Here is a 14,659-nt window from a genome sequence, read left to right as displayed (position 1 = left end):
GTGCATGATTTCAATACAATTGCCCACATACTATTAAATGTTCAGCGCGTGCTCGTGAAATATCACCATAAAAACACACGATAAGCCGACCGAAGCCCTCACTCCCAGGTGCAATAATATTGTGGTCGAATAATACTTGGTCGTCGTGCCACTTGTTTACGCGAGCTGCGGTCTTGCTGCCTCATTGTGGTTTGCGAACGGCTGGCAGGAACTGCCGGAGGTCACGAAAGCGAGAGTCAAAAGCCGTCTTCTCTCTATTCTCGTTACTCATCCGCTTGATGAGTGTGTAATTTTTCACTTGGAAATATTGTTGGTTTTTTTTATGTCACGCAGGCTTCGGCGCAGTTTATGTGACATTCGGATCTTTTTACGTGATCAGTAGCCATGGCTTGTGTTGCTCCAACCGTACGTATGTTTGAGATCCCAGAAGAACTTTTATTCGTACTAACACCGGCCTGGGAAGATTGAAAGTCTACCTTCATACATAACACTTTTGCTTCCTAGAACTCGAGAAATCGACATATTGTTTTGGAACAAACTCTGAATTCGGCAGAGGTCGTCACTTCACTGGTGTTCAAAATTAAAGCAGCAAACGGAAATTTTGCAAGGTTGCGTTTACTTTGCCACAAAACAGCATAAACAGGTGATAGCAAAGTAGAAACAATATAAAGAATACAGAAAGCAAACAGCTGCAACGTTCATAACAGTAGACGAAAATGTTCCTCGTTTCTTTCCAACTTAATAGACTTGCGCACACATTCCGACAATTGTTTAATGTGCTCACTATGGAATGTGACCATCTCTGGCAGCAGTAAAGCTTGAAAGTGTACCTTCCTTCATACATAACACTTTTGCCTCCTAGAACTCGAGAAATCGACATATTGTTTTGGAACAAACTCTGAATCCGGCAGAGGTCGTCACTTCACTGGTGTTCAAAAAGCAGCAAACGGAAATTTTGCCTGGTTGCGTTTATTTTGCCACAAAACAGCATAAACAGGTGATAGCGAAGTAGAAACAATATAAAGAATACAGAACGCAAACATCTGCAAAATTCATAACAGTAGACGAAAATGTTCTTCGTTTCTTTCCAACTTAATAGATTTGCGCACACATTCCGACAATTGTTTAATGTGCTCACTATGGAGTGTGACCATCTCTGGCAGCAGAAAAGGCCTGACAACAACGGAACGTACTGTTAATAACGCCATCGACATCAAGTTGGGGCAATAACGCTCATTCTTCCTGCGGAGCTGCTCGCAAGTTTTGGAGAGTGATTGGTGGATGCTGACGTGATGCAACCCGTCTCCCTAGTACATCCCAGATATGCTCTACAGGATTCAAATCGGGAGAACGAGCAGGCCACGTCATGCATGCACTATCTTCCGTTTCCAAGAAAACATCAACCACTCCTGCTCTATGAAGTCGATAATTATCGTCCATCAGTACGAAGTCTGGGCACACAGCACCTCCCAGCAACCGTACACAGCCCCAAGACCTCGTCACGATGCCTGTCAGCAGTTATACCTTTCCGATTCACCAGTTGGTTCATGAAGAGATGTTCGAGTAATGAATATAATTCCTGTCCACACCATTAGCGAAGCTCCTTGAAATCGGTCTCTTTCCACAATGTTTGCGTCTCGAAATCGTCTTCCACATTCCCTTCAAATGCGAATCCGTCGAGAACCACTCTCCAGACCAAATAGAGACTCATCCATCTGTGAAAAGAACATCGGCCCACTCTTCGACTGTCCAACCATTATGTTGACTTGATGCCCCCTTTGGCGAAAACGAATCTGAGGCATACGTACAGCAGGTCTCCGCCAATAAAGGCCATTCTGTGGAAACCTTCGCTACACCGTTTGCCTCGATAAAACACGTCCAGTGGATGCTGCGAGGACAGGATCCAGCTGCCGTGCAATAGTAAGGCAGTTCTGTCGTGCCCTTACAGCCAAATAACCGTCCTCTCTTTCTGATGTCACACATGGTTCAAATGGCTCTGAGCACTATGGGACCTAACTGCTGAGGTCATCAGTCCCCTAGAACTTAGAACTACTTAAACCTAACTAACCTAAGACATCACACACATCCATGCCCGAGGCCGGATTCGAACCTGCGACTGTAGAGGTCGCGCGGTTCCAGACTGAAGCGCCTAGAACCGCTCGGCCGCAGCGGCCGGCGATGTCACACATGGGTTGGGTTGGGTCGATTGGGGGGAAGAGACCAAACTGCGAGGTCATCGGTCTCATCGGATTAGGGAAGGACGGGGAAGGAAGTCGGCCGTGCCCTTTCAAAGGAAGCATCCCGGCGTCTGCCTGGAGCGATTTAGGGAAATCACGGAAAACCGTAATCAGGATGGCCGGACGCGGGACTGAACCGTCGTCCTCCCGAATGCGAGTCCAGTGTGCTAACCACTGCGCCACCTCGCTCGGTGTCACACATGTTCGGCCCTACTCTAGTCTTCGTGATACAGTTTCGGCCTCTTATAAACTGTCGCCACATCCAAGAAACAAGGGAACGATTCACGTTAAGCTATCGGGCCATATGAGTTTGGGACTCTCCTACTTCCATTATTCCAATGGCCATCCACCGCAGAGAGTCTGGTAGGCGTCTTCTACGTGCCATATCGCACTGTCTGTGACCGTGTACACAGCAGTTGTGGATGTGGGCCTACCCAGCAAACACTAGTCTCTTTGGTAGATGCCCTGACATCATCGCTGGCGTAGTTTTCGGTTGACCGAAATGCCATCTTCCGAGCAGAACACGATCGTACCGATGTCCGCTGACAGCTGGTATGATTATATAGTGAATTAGACACAGGACGGGGAAATAGCGGTTTGCTGCATTAATTTTGGACACCAGTGTGCTTATAGTGATGCACACTGACAACATCGAATAACTGTACTTATTTGTATAGTCATGCATGTTGGTCATTTATATCTTACGTAGTGATAGAGGATTTGGTGTCTACCCCTGTGGAATTTTCCGCCTTACCATATATGCTAAAATATGGTGTATAATGATGTTATATATGCATGGTCATTGTTTTTACAGTAGCAACAATTTAATAGTAACTACAAAGGGGTTTATTTTGTGTTTTCTTTGTTGTATGAGCGAACCAAAATCGTGCGACAGCTGACGTCTGTTCTTCGCACGGCACTGGAATAAAATTTTCATTTGGTCGACGATCATCTACCGAAAGAAGAAGCCCGAGGCTACGCAACGTAATCTGCGGTGACTATTCATAAAATGAAAAAAAGAATTTGTAAAAAGAAAAGTTGATGTTTATGGTTTATTCAATTCTCATGTCGCCATGATTGCTTTCACATATATGCTAAGCACTGTAAAGTTTTATTACTTGGCAGGTACTTGTATACTGCGATGTGCAATATATTTACTTGAATGCTGAAGGTAAAATTCGTTCGCACGGTGAATTTTATTGCAGTTGTTCACCTTGAAATTATTTTGCACTACTTCTACGGAAACTTTAACTCAGGAAGTAATAGTCATCCAGAATTAAAACTGAAAAGCAATTAAGACCTAAAACTATGTATCTGGTAATCCATCGAGGACGGTGGGACAGCAGCCAGACATGAAGCGCTTGAATAATGAAAATTGAAACCAGCAGCTGTATTGTAATTCAACGTGGTTTATTCAAAACATGCCACAAGTTTCGACGTGAAAAAGCGCCATATTCAGGCTCCAAGCGTAATCTGACATCAACGTACGAGTGACAATGACAAACATCAACGAAGTCTTCAAATGGAAACACTACATCTTATTAAGCATGTGACGCCAGCATATGCACCAACAAGCTCAAGTGCAGCGGAGTTAAAATCAACTGGATTCCGTAACGTCCAGTACTAAGCCCACCAATGGTCAGACGACAACCCAAAGTATATCAATACAGGGTGTTACAAAAAGGTACGGCCAAACTTTCCGGAAACATTCCTCACACACAAATAAAGAAAAGATGTTATGTGGACATGTGTCCGGAAACGATTAATTTCCATGTTAGAGCTCATTTTAGTTTCGTCTACCTACGCTCAATGGAGCACGTTTTCATGATTTCATACGGGATACTCTACCTGTGCTGCTAGAACATGTGCCTTTACAAGTACGACACAACATGTGGTTCATGCATGATGGAGCTCCTGCACATTTCAGTCGAAGTGTTCGTACGCTTCTCAACAACAGATTCGGCGACCGATGGATTGGTAGAGGCGGACCAATTCCATAGCCTCCACGCTCTCCTGACGTCAACCCTCTTGACTCTCATTTATGGAGGCATTTGAAAGCTCTTGTGTACGCAACCCCGGTACCAAATGTAGAGACCCTTCGTGCTCGTATTGTGACCGGCTGTGATACAATACGCCATTCTCCAGGGCTGCATCAGCGCATCAGGGATTCCAGGTGACGGAGGGTGGATGCATGTATCCTCGCTAACGGAGGACATTTTGAACATTTCCTGTAACAAAGTGTTTGAAGTCACGCTCGTACGTTCTGTTGCTGTGTGTTTCCATTCCATGATTAATGTGATTTGAAGAGAAGTAATAAAATGAGCTCTAACATGGAAAGTAAGCGTTTCCGGATACATGTCCACTTGATATATTTTCTTTCTTTGTGTGTGAGGAATGTTTCCTGAAAGTTTGGCCGTACCTTTTTGTAACACCCTGTATATTGATCTCTTGGTCTTGTACGAAAAAGTGAATTAATGACAGATTGTTTTGATATTTCTGAAAGGAAAGGAGCTATAAGTTGTTTCAAAAATGGCTCCCAGCACTATGGGACTTCACTTCTGAGGTCATCAGTCCCCTAGAACTTAGTACTACTTAAACCTAACTAACCTAAGGACATCACACACATCCATGCCCGAGGCAGGATTAGAACCTGCGACCGTAGCGGTCGCGCAGTGCCAGACTGTAGCGCCTAGAACCGCTCGGCCACTGCGGCCGGCTATAAGTTGTTTCTCAGTGGATACTGTGGTAATTACCTGGACAGTACTGGACAGTAATCATAGTGAGAACTAATATTTAAAATAACGAATTTATTTGAAAATAATTGGTCTGTATCGAGAGAGTAAGACAAGTTGCTCCGAGGCTGTAATACAGGGTGATTCAAAAAGAATACCACAACTTTAGGAATTTGAAACTCTGCAACGACAAAAGGCAGAGCTAAGCACTATCTGTCGGCGAATTAAGGGAGCTATAAAGTTTCATTTAGTTGTACATTTGTTCGCTTGAGGCGCTGTTGACTAGGCGTCAGCGTCAGTTGATGCTAAGATGGCGACCGCTCAACAGAAAGCTTTTTGTGTTATTGAGTACGGCAGAAGTGAATCGACGACAGTTGTTCAGCGTGCATTTCGAACGAAGTATGGTGTTAAACCTCCTGGTAGGTGGTGTATTAAACGTTGGTATAAACAGTTTACAGAGAATGGGTGTTTGTGCAAAGGGAAAAGTTCTGGACGGCCGAGAACGAGTGATGAAAATGTATCACGCATCCAGCAAGCATTTGTTCGCAGCCCAGGAAAATCGACTCACAGAGCTAGCAGAGAGCTGCAAATTCCACAATCAACTGTATGGAGAGTCCTACGAAAAAGGTTAGTTATGAAACCCGAGGCGATGGAACGGCCGCCAGGCAGCCCGTGACAGAGCACTTCATCACTGGCCTCCAAGTAGCCCTGATCTTACCCCCTGCGATTTTTTCTTATGGGGGTATGTTAAGGATATGGTGTTTCGGCCACCTCTCCCAGCCACCATTGATGATTTGAAGAGAGAAATAACAGCAGCTATCCAAACTGTTACGCCTGATATGCTACAGAGAGTGTGGAACGAGTTGGAGTATCGGGTTGATATTGCTCGTGTGTCTGGAGGGGGCCATATTGAACATCTCTGAACTTGTTTTTGAGTGAAAAAAAACGTTTTTAAATACTCTTTGTAATGATGTATAACAGAACGTTATATTATGTTTCTTTCATTAAATACACATTTTTAAAGTTGTGGTATTCTTTTTGAATCACCCTGTATAACAACGTTGGTTATCTAATCAACGAGAGAAATACCAAATGAATTACGAATAATTAAACGAAAATTGATACCAAAAAATCCGTTCGATAACGTGTCTATTCTCGTTGACAAAGCAAGAATCTGAAAATAAAAAACCATAATAAACAAAAACGTCTCATGTGTATATAACTATATACCGTTGGCGAAGAAATTTAAAGAGGCATTATCAATCGGAACGAAGTGGCTCTGAGCACTATGGGACTTAACATCTGTGGTCATCAGTCCCCTAGAACTTAGAACTACTTAAACCTAACTAACCTAAGGACATCACACACATCCATGCCCGAGGCAGGATTCGAACCTGCGACCGTAGCGGTCGCGTAGTTCCAGACTGTAGCGCCTAGAACCGCACGGCCACTCCGGCCGGCTACGGAACGAAGTCTTTACGCTACATCTTGTAAGTCACACACACATTTTACTTACAATGTCATCGATTTGCTTGGAGTTTCGTTCTATCAGACAGCGGTAAAAGTGAGTTCGCTCCGCGGTGGTTGGGAAGGAGGAAATTATCATTACTGAGTTGCTGCCTCGCGTAATTAGTTGAAAACCAAATGAGAAAACAGGAAAGTAAGGAATTCAGGCTTGGTATACGAAGTTCTTGGTTATTCCCAGCCACCAAGATATTATGGAGTGCACGATAGTTACGGAAAACGAACCCATAAAAAGTATCTCTGGCGCTAGTAGTGACGTCTGTAGTTGCGACGGGTTCCGGCTGTTAAACTGTGCTCCTCCAATCTGTAGGTGGAAAGCACGACACGGCGATAGCAGAGGCGTGACACGTGTGGCTGCTTTAACCGAACCTCAAGTTCGCTCTCCAGTGTGTCTGGACGGGGGCTCATATAGCCACAATGGTCCATTGTCACGTCGACATTCTTTTTTTGTCACTTTTTTTTTTTACATTTAACACAGTCGTTAATGACAATGCTTTCGCTCTCCACGGTAATCCTTATACAAAAATTTCTCGTGTCACAGTGTTAGTTGCCATACTCCTCCAAAACGGCTCGATCGATTCTGATGAAATTTTACATGTAAATTCGGTAGGTCTGAGAATCGGTCGTAATCTATTTTTCATACCCCTGAGTGATAAGGGAGATCCACCCCAATAAATATTTTCTTATTTTTTGGACAAAACTTTTTATTTTTATTTTTTTATGATGTGGCATTAAAAAATACACTCAACCCTAAATTTTCACCCTTCTACCACCAACCGCTATTTTTTAATAGCGATTTTAGTAATTTAATAATTTGCAACCCCGGTCGATAACTGATCAATTATCACTTGATCAGCTATCCCCGCCAGGTGTCTACCGGTGATAGTCTTCCACTATTTGATCGATAGGTAACTGAAGAAAACGTACCAAAAGCAACGACTCGAAGAACCCTCTTTGAATCGACGTAACTAGACCGAGAAGTTTAACTAGGTAGCACGCGTCATTCGCCAAACCGACATTTAGGCCTAGCGCACACGCATCAATTTTTATCGTACGGAAATATATCGTACGATCAAATTCTTTTAGTGGAACAAAGAAGTTCCTATGCTCTCCTTTGTTCCTTTAACAGAATTTAATCGTACAATATTTTTCCGTACGATAAAAATCGTTGCGTGTGCTCTTGGCCTTATTCATAATGCTGGCGAACACGTTTCGACACGAAATTGCCGCTATGTTTGTCTGCTCATGGACGAGTCGTGTATCGACTGCAATTGTTAAATCCGCGCGGTCTACCGTAGAAACGCTAGAACTAACAATGGACGATACTGCCGGACTTTCCACTAAGCCTTTTCTCACTCCCTAGACAGTTTTCGGCCATTATTGTTGTTTGCGTCACGAGCTCCCGCCAACAACGGCTATTGTGTTACACGTATACATTGCGTTACACGTATACATTATTCTTATAGATTAGATATAATTTATATGGCAAAACAACGTTTGCCAGGTCAGCTATAACGTACACTACTGGCCATTAAAATTGCTACACCAAGAAGAAATACAGATGATAAACGTGTATTCATTGGACAAATATATTATACTAGAACCGACATGTGATTACATTTTCACGCAATTTGGGTGCATAGATCTTGAGAAATCAGTACCCAGAACAACCACCTCTGGCCGTAATAACGGCCTTGATACGCCTGGGCATTGAGTCAAACAGAGCTTGGATGGCGTGTACAGGTACAGCTGCCCATGCAGCTTCAACACGATACCACAGTCCATCAAAGTAGTGACTGGCGTATTGTGACGAGCCAGTTGCTCCGTCACCATTGACCAGACGTTTTCAATTGGTGAGAGATCTGGAGAATGTGCTGGCCGGGGCAGCAGTCGAACATTTTCTGAATCCCGTACAGGACCTGCAACATGCGGTCGTGCATTATCATACTGAAATGTTGGGTTTCGCAGGGATCGAATGAAGGGTAGAGCCACGGGTCGTACACGTCTGAAATGTGACGTCCACTGTTCAAAGTGCCGTCAATGCGAACAAGAGGTGACCGAGACGTGTAACCAATGGCACCCCATACCGTCACGCCGGGTGATACGCCAGTATGACGATGATGAATACACGCTTCCAATGTTCGTTCACCGCGATGTCGTCAAACACGGATACGACTATCATGATGTTGTAAACAGAACCTGGATTCATTCGAAAAAATGACGTTCTGCCATTCGTGCACCCAGGTTCGTCGTTGAGTACACCATCGCAGGCGCTCCTGTCTATGATGCAGCGTCAAGGGTAACTGCAGCCGTGGTCTCCGAGCTGATAGTCAATGTTGCTGCTAACGTCGTCCAACTATTCGTGCAGATGGTTGTCGTCTTGCAAACGTCCCCATCTGTTGACTCAGGGATCGAGACGTGGCTGCACGATCCGTTAAGCCATGCGGATAAGAATCCAGTCATCTCGACTGCTAGTGATACGAGGCCGTTGGTATCCAGCACGGCGTTCCGTATTACCCTCCTGAACACACCGATTCCATATTCTGCTAACAGTCATTGGATCTCGACCAACGCCAGTAGCAATGTCGCGATATGATAAACCGCAATCGCGATAGTCTACAATCCGACCTTTATCAATGTCGGAAACGTGATGGTATGCATTTCTCCTCCTTACACGAGGCATCACAACAACGTTTCACCAGGCAACGCCGGTCAACTGCTGTTTGTGTATGAGAAATCGGTTGGAAACTTTCCTCGTGTCAGCACGTTGTAGGTGTCGCCACCGGCGCCAGCCTTGTGTGAATGCTCTGAAAAGCTAATCATTTGCATATCACAGCATCTTCTTCCTGTCGGTTAAATTTCACGCCTGTAGCACGTCATCTTCGTGGTGTAGCAATTTTAATGACCAGTAGTGCATAAAGATTTTCAGAGGCGGAACGAAGTTATTATCCACTGTTAGTCAGTTTCGGCTGTTATACCATTTCCAAGCGGTAGTCGACGTGAATGAGGACAAGCCATCAAGTTGTAGAGAGAGAACTATACACCCGCCAATACGCTCAGTCGACAGAGAAGTGTGGTTATACGAGTTTCACCTGTTACAGCAAATCACGAAGAATTGTCAGCGCGGCGTGACTCAGCGGCTGTATGCTACTTCCCGCTCTCGGGCAATGCTGGAAATACTGGCCAGTCTGTGTGGTTCAAATGGTTCAAATGGCTCTGAGCACTATGGGACTTAACATCTATGGTCATCAGTCCCCTAGAACTTAGAACTACTTAAACCTAACTAACCTAAGGACAGCACACAACACCCAGCCATCACGAGGCAGAGAAAATCCCTGACCCCGCCGGGAATCGAACCCGGGAACCCGGGCGTGGGAAGCGAGAACGCTACCGCACGACCACGATATGCGGGCCAGTCTGTGTGCTTTGCTGTCTTCGTCAAATAAATACTGTTATTATTTTATCGGATTTGGAAAACCTTCCAGCGTCATCCTTCGCCCATTTTGTATGATTCTCTGTCATCCAGCTGATCTTCTCTTAATTCTACTCATCTCATTACTTTTACAATTCCGTCTTTCCAAGGTTTCCTCTGCCTTCTATGTTTTCTGCGGCTCGGTGGCATCCACAGCATAATCTACTTAGGTAATCTGGCTTCATGATTTGAATAAACAATACCGCTGCGACTGTAAGAATCTTCATTCGAGAACACGACCGGTTTTCCAAGTCAAATTTGCGTTTTCAGGTGCTTCAGCTCAAAAGATTAAGGTTCTATTTAAACCGGTAACGGCCATTTCCAACATTTCTATCCAGGTATTTAAAACTTCTGACTCACGAGAGAGTAGACCAGGTTATTTGGTTGAAAAAAAAATGCTAGCAGATTACTTAAATAAGGATTTTATGCATCCCGTTCAGCTTAACATTTCAAACAGAGATGAGATTAGTTAAGACTTTCCGACGTGTCAGTTTTCCCAAACACATGTATGGTTCCTTTCATGTAAAGAACATCTATACAAGCATCCCCACAGATCATTTACAAGACACAGTAAGTGATAATCTCAGGAGAGTCAGTGACAGACCACAGGGCGAGATTAATGACGTTCTCCAGATTTTTGAAATCTCAAACAAAACAGTTTTACTATTTTAGGTTCGGAGATAAATATTAAGTGCAAAGAAGGGTTTGGCTATGGGCTCACCCCTCCCTTAAAGTTTAGCAGGCATCTACGCGACAGACCTATAATCCCGTATTATGAAAGATCTACGTCACTTTTTGAGTAAAGTCTTACTACGATGTCGCTATGTAGACGACGTCTTCTTGCTGTATAATGGGTTGCACCAAGATTTTAAAAAAAATCTTCAGGAGCTCAATAACAAAATGTGAATATTCAGAGTGTGAATGCCGTTCCTAGATTTATCAATTCCGCTAAAAAGGGGATGATATTTATAGGAGACCCCAACATCAGACACAGTAATTCATAGTTCTTCGAACCACCCATGGCAGCATAAGATGGAAGCATTTCGCACCGTGCTGCATAGCGCCCCACTCTCCACCGTAGCTTTTGAACGTAAGTTACGTATAATTAAGTACATAGCTAACTACAGTGGCTATGAAGCAGATATCGCCCATAAAATCAATAGTAGTATTATAAAATGTAGCATAGAGATTACTTGGCGAGTGGACTACACTGATCCCTCTACGGAATAGTGTTGTTAAAGAAAGTGATTACTATAGCTTTTCTTACTATGGAAACATATTCAAAAAACAGGTAAACGGCTGGCTTCAAAGAGTATAACACCAGCCTATTTTATCCCCAAAAATAAGGCCAAAGATTTAGACATAGAGAGGAATCAAAAAGGGACTTATTTAAAGCTCCAGGGCCGTACAGTATGCCTTGTGACAGCTGCCCTTCAAAATACATAGGCCAACGGGGAGATGTTTTTATGTAAGATTTAGGGATCATACTACTAATTCCAGTACAAAGTCAGATTTGAGTGCTCACTTGCAAGAACCGGGACACATAGTATGTGATGTTGCCGCCAATCTTAAAATACTTCATCGTGAGAAAAAGGGTAATGTACTAAATATTTTAGAAGAATTAGACATTTTTCGAGCATTGAAAAGAGACCCAGAAAATACCGTCAACTTCCAGACATATTTACGTCACAGAAACGTCCTAGCCCAATTTTGATTATTTAAGTGACTGGCGTTTTCCAGCCCTACCATTGTTTTTTATTAATGTAAAAGGGGCGCATCCAGTCACACCTGTGGACTGGGGATGACACGGCGGCCGGTCGGTACCTTTGGGCCTTCATGGGCTGTTCGGGCGGAGTTTAGTTTTTTTTTTTTTATTATTAATTATAAGGACACTGCATTACCTAGTGCTGGTATATAGGAACCCACATAGTATCACGAATCCTTTTGAAATTGGTTATAACAATAATTCTGACTTATGCGACTCATAAATAGAGTGTATTATTTCCGTTTATTGCAGTTTGGCAATTCAGAATGTGCAGCCATCCCCCAACGTAAAGTTACGATATCTGGTTACTTAATGTTTGAGACACTGAACATGAGCGGCTTTCCACTTTCTTTTGTAGCCGTCCATGCGAAAGCGGAAGCGTTGCCGGTACGGTATTTTATGTACGAACTGACCTCTCGATTACGTCCCATAAACGTTGGATGGGATTCATGTCGGGCGATCTGGGTGATCAAATCACTCGCTCGAACTGTCCACAATGTTCTTCAAATCAATCACAAACATTTGTGGTCCGATGACATGGCGCATTGCCATCCATAAAAATTCCACCGTTGTCCGGGTACATGAAGTCCACGAATGGCTGCAAAGGGTCTCCAAGTAGCTGAATATAACCATTTCACGTCAGTGATCGGTTCAGCTCGATCAGAGAACCCAGAACATCCCATGTAAACACCATTATGGGGATCCTTGGCTTCGTGGGGTCTGCGCTACACTCGAACCCTACCATAAGCCCTTACCAACTACAAATCGTGACTCATCTGACCAGGCCACTGTTTTCCAGTCGTCTAAGGTCCAACAGATGTAGTCCCGAGCCCAGGAGAGGCGCCGCAGGTGATGTCGTGCTGTTAGCAATGGCACTCACGTCGGTCGTCTGCTGCCACAGCCAATTAACACAAATTTTGCCGCACTGTCCTACCGAGTATGTACGTCGTGCGTCCCACATTGATTTCTGCCGTTATTTCACGCAGTGTTGCTTGTCTGTTAACACTGACAACTCTATACGCAAACGCCGCCGGTCACGGTCTTTAAGTGAAGGCTGGCGGCCACTGTGTTGTCCAGAGTGAGAGGTAATGCCTGAAATTTAGTATTTTTTTACACTCCTGTGGATCTCGGGATACTGAGTTCTCTAACAATTTCCGAACTGGAATATTCCATGGCTCTAGCCCCAACTACCATTCCGCGTTCTAAGTCTGTTAATTCCCGTCGTGTAGGCGTAATCAGGTCGAAACCTTTTCACATGAATCACCTGAGTTCAAATGATTGCTCCACCAGTGCATTGCCCTTTTATATCTTGTGTACCCAACACTCCCCCCCATGAACCATGGACCTTGCCGTTGGTGGGGAGGCTTGCGTGCCTCAGCGATACAGATAGCCGTACCGTAGGTACAACCACAACGGAGGGGTATCTGTTGAGAGGCCCGACAAACGTGTGGTTCCTGAAGAGGGGCAGCAGACTTTTCAGTAGTTGCAAGGGCAACAGTCTGGATGATTGACTGATCTGGCCTTGTAACAATAACCAAAACGGCCTTGTTGTGCTGGTACTGCGAACGGCTGAAAGCAAGGGGAAACTACGGCCGTAATTTTTCCCGAGGGCATGCAGCTTTACTGTATGATTAAATGATGATGGCGTCCTCTTGGGTAAAATATTCCGGAGATAAAATAGTCCCCCATTCGGATCTCCGGGCGGGGACTACTCAAGAGGATGTCGTTATCAGGAGAAAGAAAACTGGCGTTCTACGGATCGGAGGGTGGAATGTCAGGTCCCTTAATCGGGCAGGTAGGTTAGAAAATTTAAAAAGGGAAATGGATAGGTTAAAGTTAGATATAGTGGGAATTAGTGAAGTTCGGTGGCAGGAGGAACAAGACTTTTGGTCAGGTGAATACAGGGTTATAAACACAAAATCAAATAGGGGTAATGCAGGAGTAGGTTTAATAATGAATAAAAAAATAGGAGTGCGGGTAAGCTACTACAAACAGCACAGTGAACGCATTATTGTGGCCAAGATAGACACGACGCCCACGCCTACTACAGTAGTACAAGTTTATATGCCAACTAGCTCTGCGGATGATGAAGAAATTGATGAAATGTATGATGAGATAAATTATTCAGATAGTGAAGGGAGACGAAAATTTAATAGTCATGGGTGACTGGAATTCGAGTGTAGGAAAAGGGAGAGAAGGAAACGTAGTAGGTGAATATGGATTGGGGGTAAGAAATGAAAGAGGAAGCCGTCTGGTAGAATTTTGCACAGAGCATAACTTAATCATAGCTAACACTTGGTTTAAGAATCATGATAGAAGGTTGTATACATGGAAGAACCCTGGAGATACTAAAAGGTATCAGATAGATTATATAATGGTAAGACAGTGATTTAGGAACCAGGTTTTAAATTGTAAGACATTTCCAGGGGCAGATGTGGACTCTGACCACAATCTATTGGTTATGACCTGTAGATTAAAACTGAAGAAACTGCAAAAAGGTGGGAATTTAAGGAAATGGGACCTGGATAAACTGAAAGAACCAGAGGTTGTACAGAGTTTCAGGGAGAGCATAAGGGAACAATTGACAGGAATGGGGGAAAGAAATACAGTAGAAGAAGAATGGGTAGCTTTGAGGGATGAAGTAGTGAAGGCAGCAGAGGATCAAGTAGGTAAAAAGACGAGGGCTAGTAGAAATCCTTGGGTAACAGAAGAAATATTGAATTTAATTGATGAAAGGAGGAAATATAAAAATGCAGTAAATGAAGCAGGCAAAAAGGAATACAAACGTCTCAAAAATGAGATCGACAGGAAGTGCAAAATGGCTAAGCAGGGATGGCTAGAGGACAAATGTAAGGATGTAGAGGCTTATCTCACTAGGGGTAAGATAGATACTGCCTACAGGAAAATTAAAGAGACCTTTGGTGATAAG

The 14,659-nt window shown here is 43.9% G+C and overlaps 1 protein-coding gene across 3 annotated transcripts in view; it reads right to left on the bottom strand.

Moving 5' to 3' along the window:
* Positions 1-14,659, bottom strand: part of LOC126235741 (leukocyte elastase inhibitor-like) — a 227,039-nt gene that overhangs the window by 162,671 nt on the left and 49,709 nt on the right. The gene's annotated exons all lie outside the window — the stretch shown is intronic.

Source organism: Schistocerca nitens, chromosome 2 (assembly GCF_023898315.1).
Source record: "Schistocerca nitens isolate TAMUIC-IGC-003100 chromosome 2, iqSchNite1.1, whole genome shotgun sequence".
NCBI lineage: Eukaryota > Metazoa > Arthropoda > Insecta > Orthoptera > Acrididae > Schistocerca > Schistocerca nitens.
Note: the sequence above shows the minus strand (reverse complement) of the source record. Positions and strands in the feature narration are given on the sequence as shown.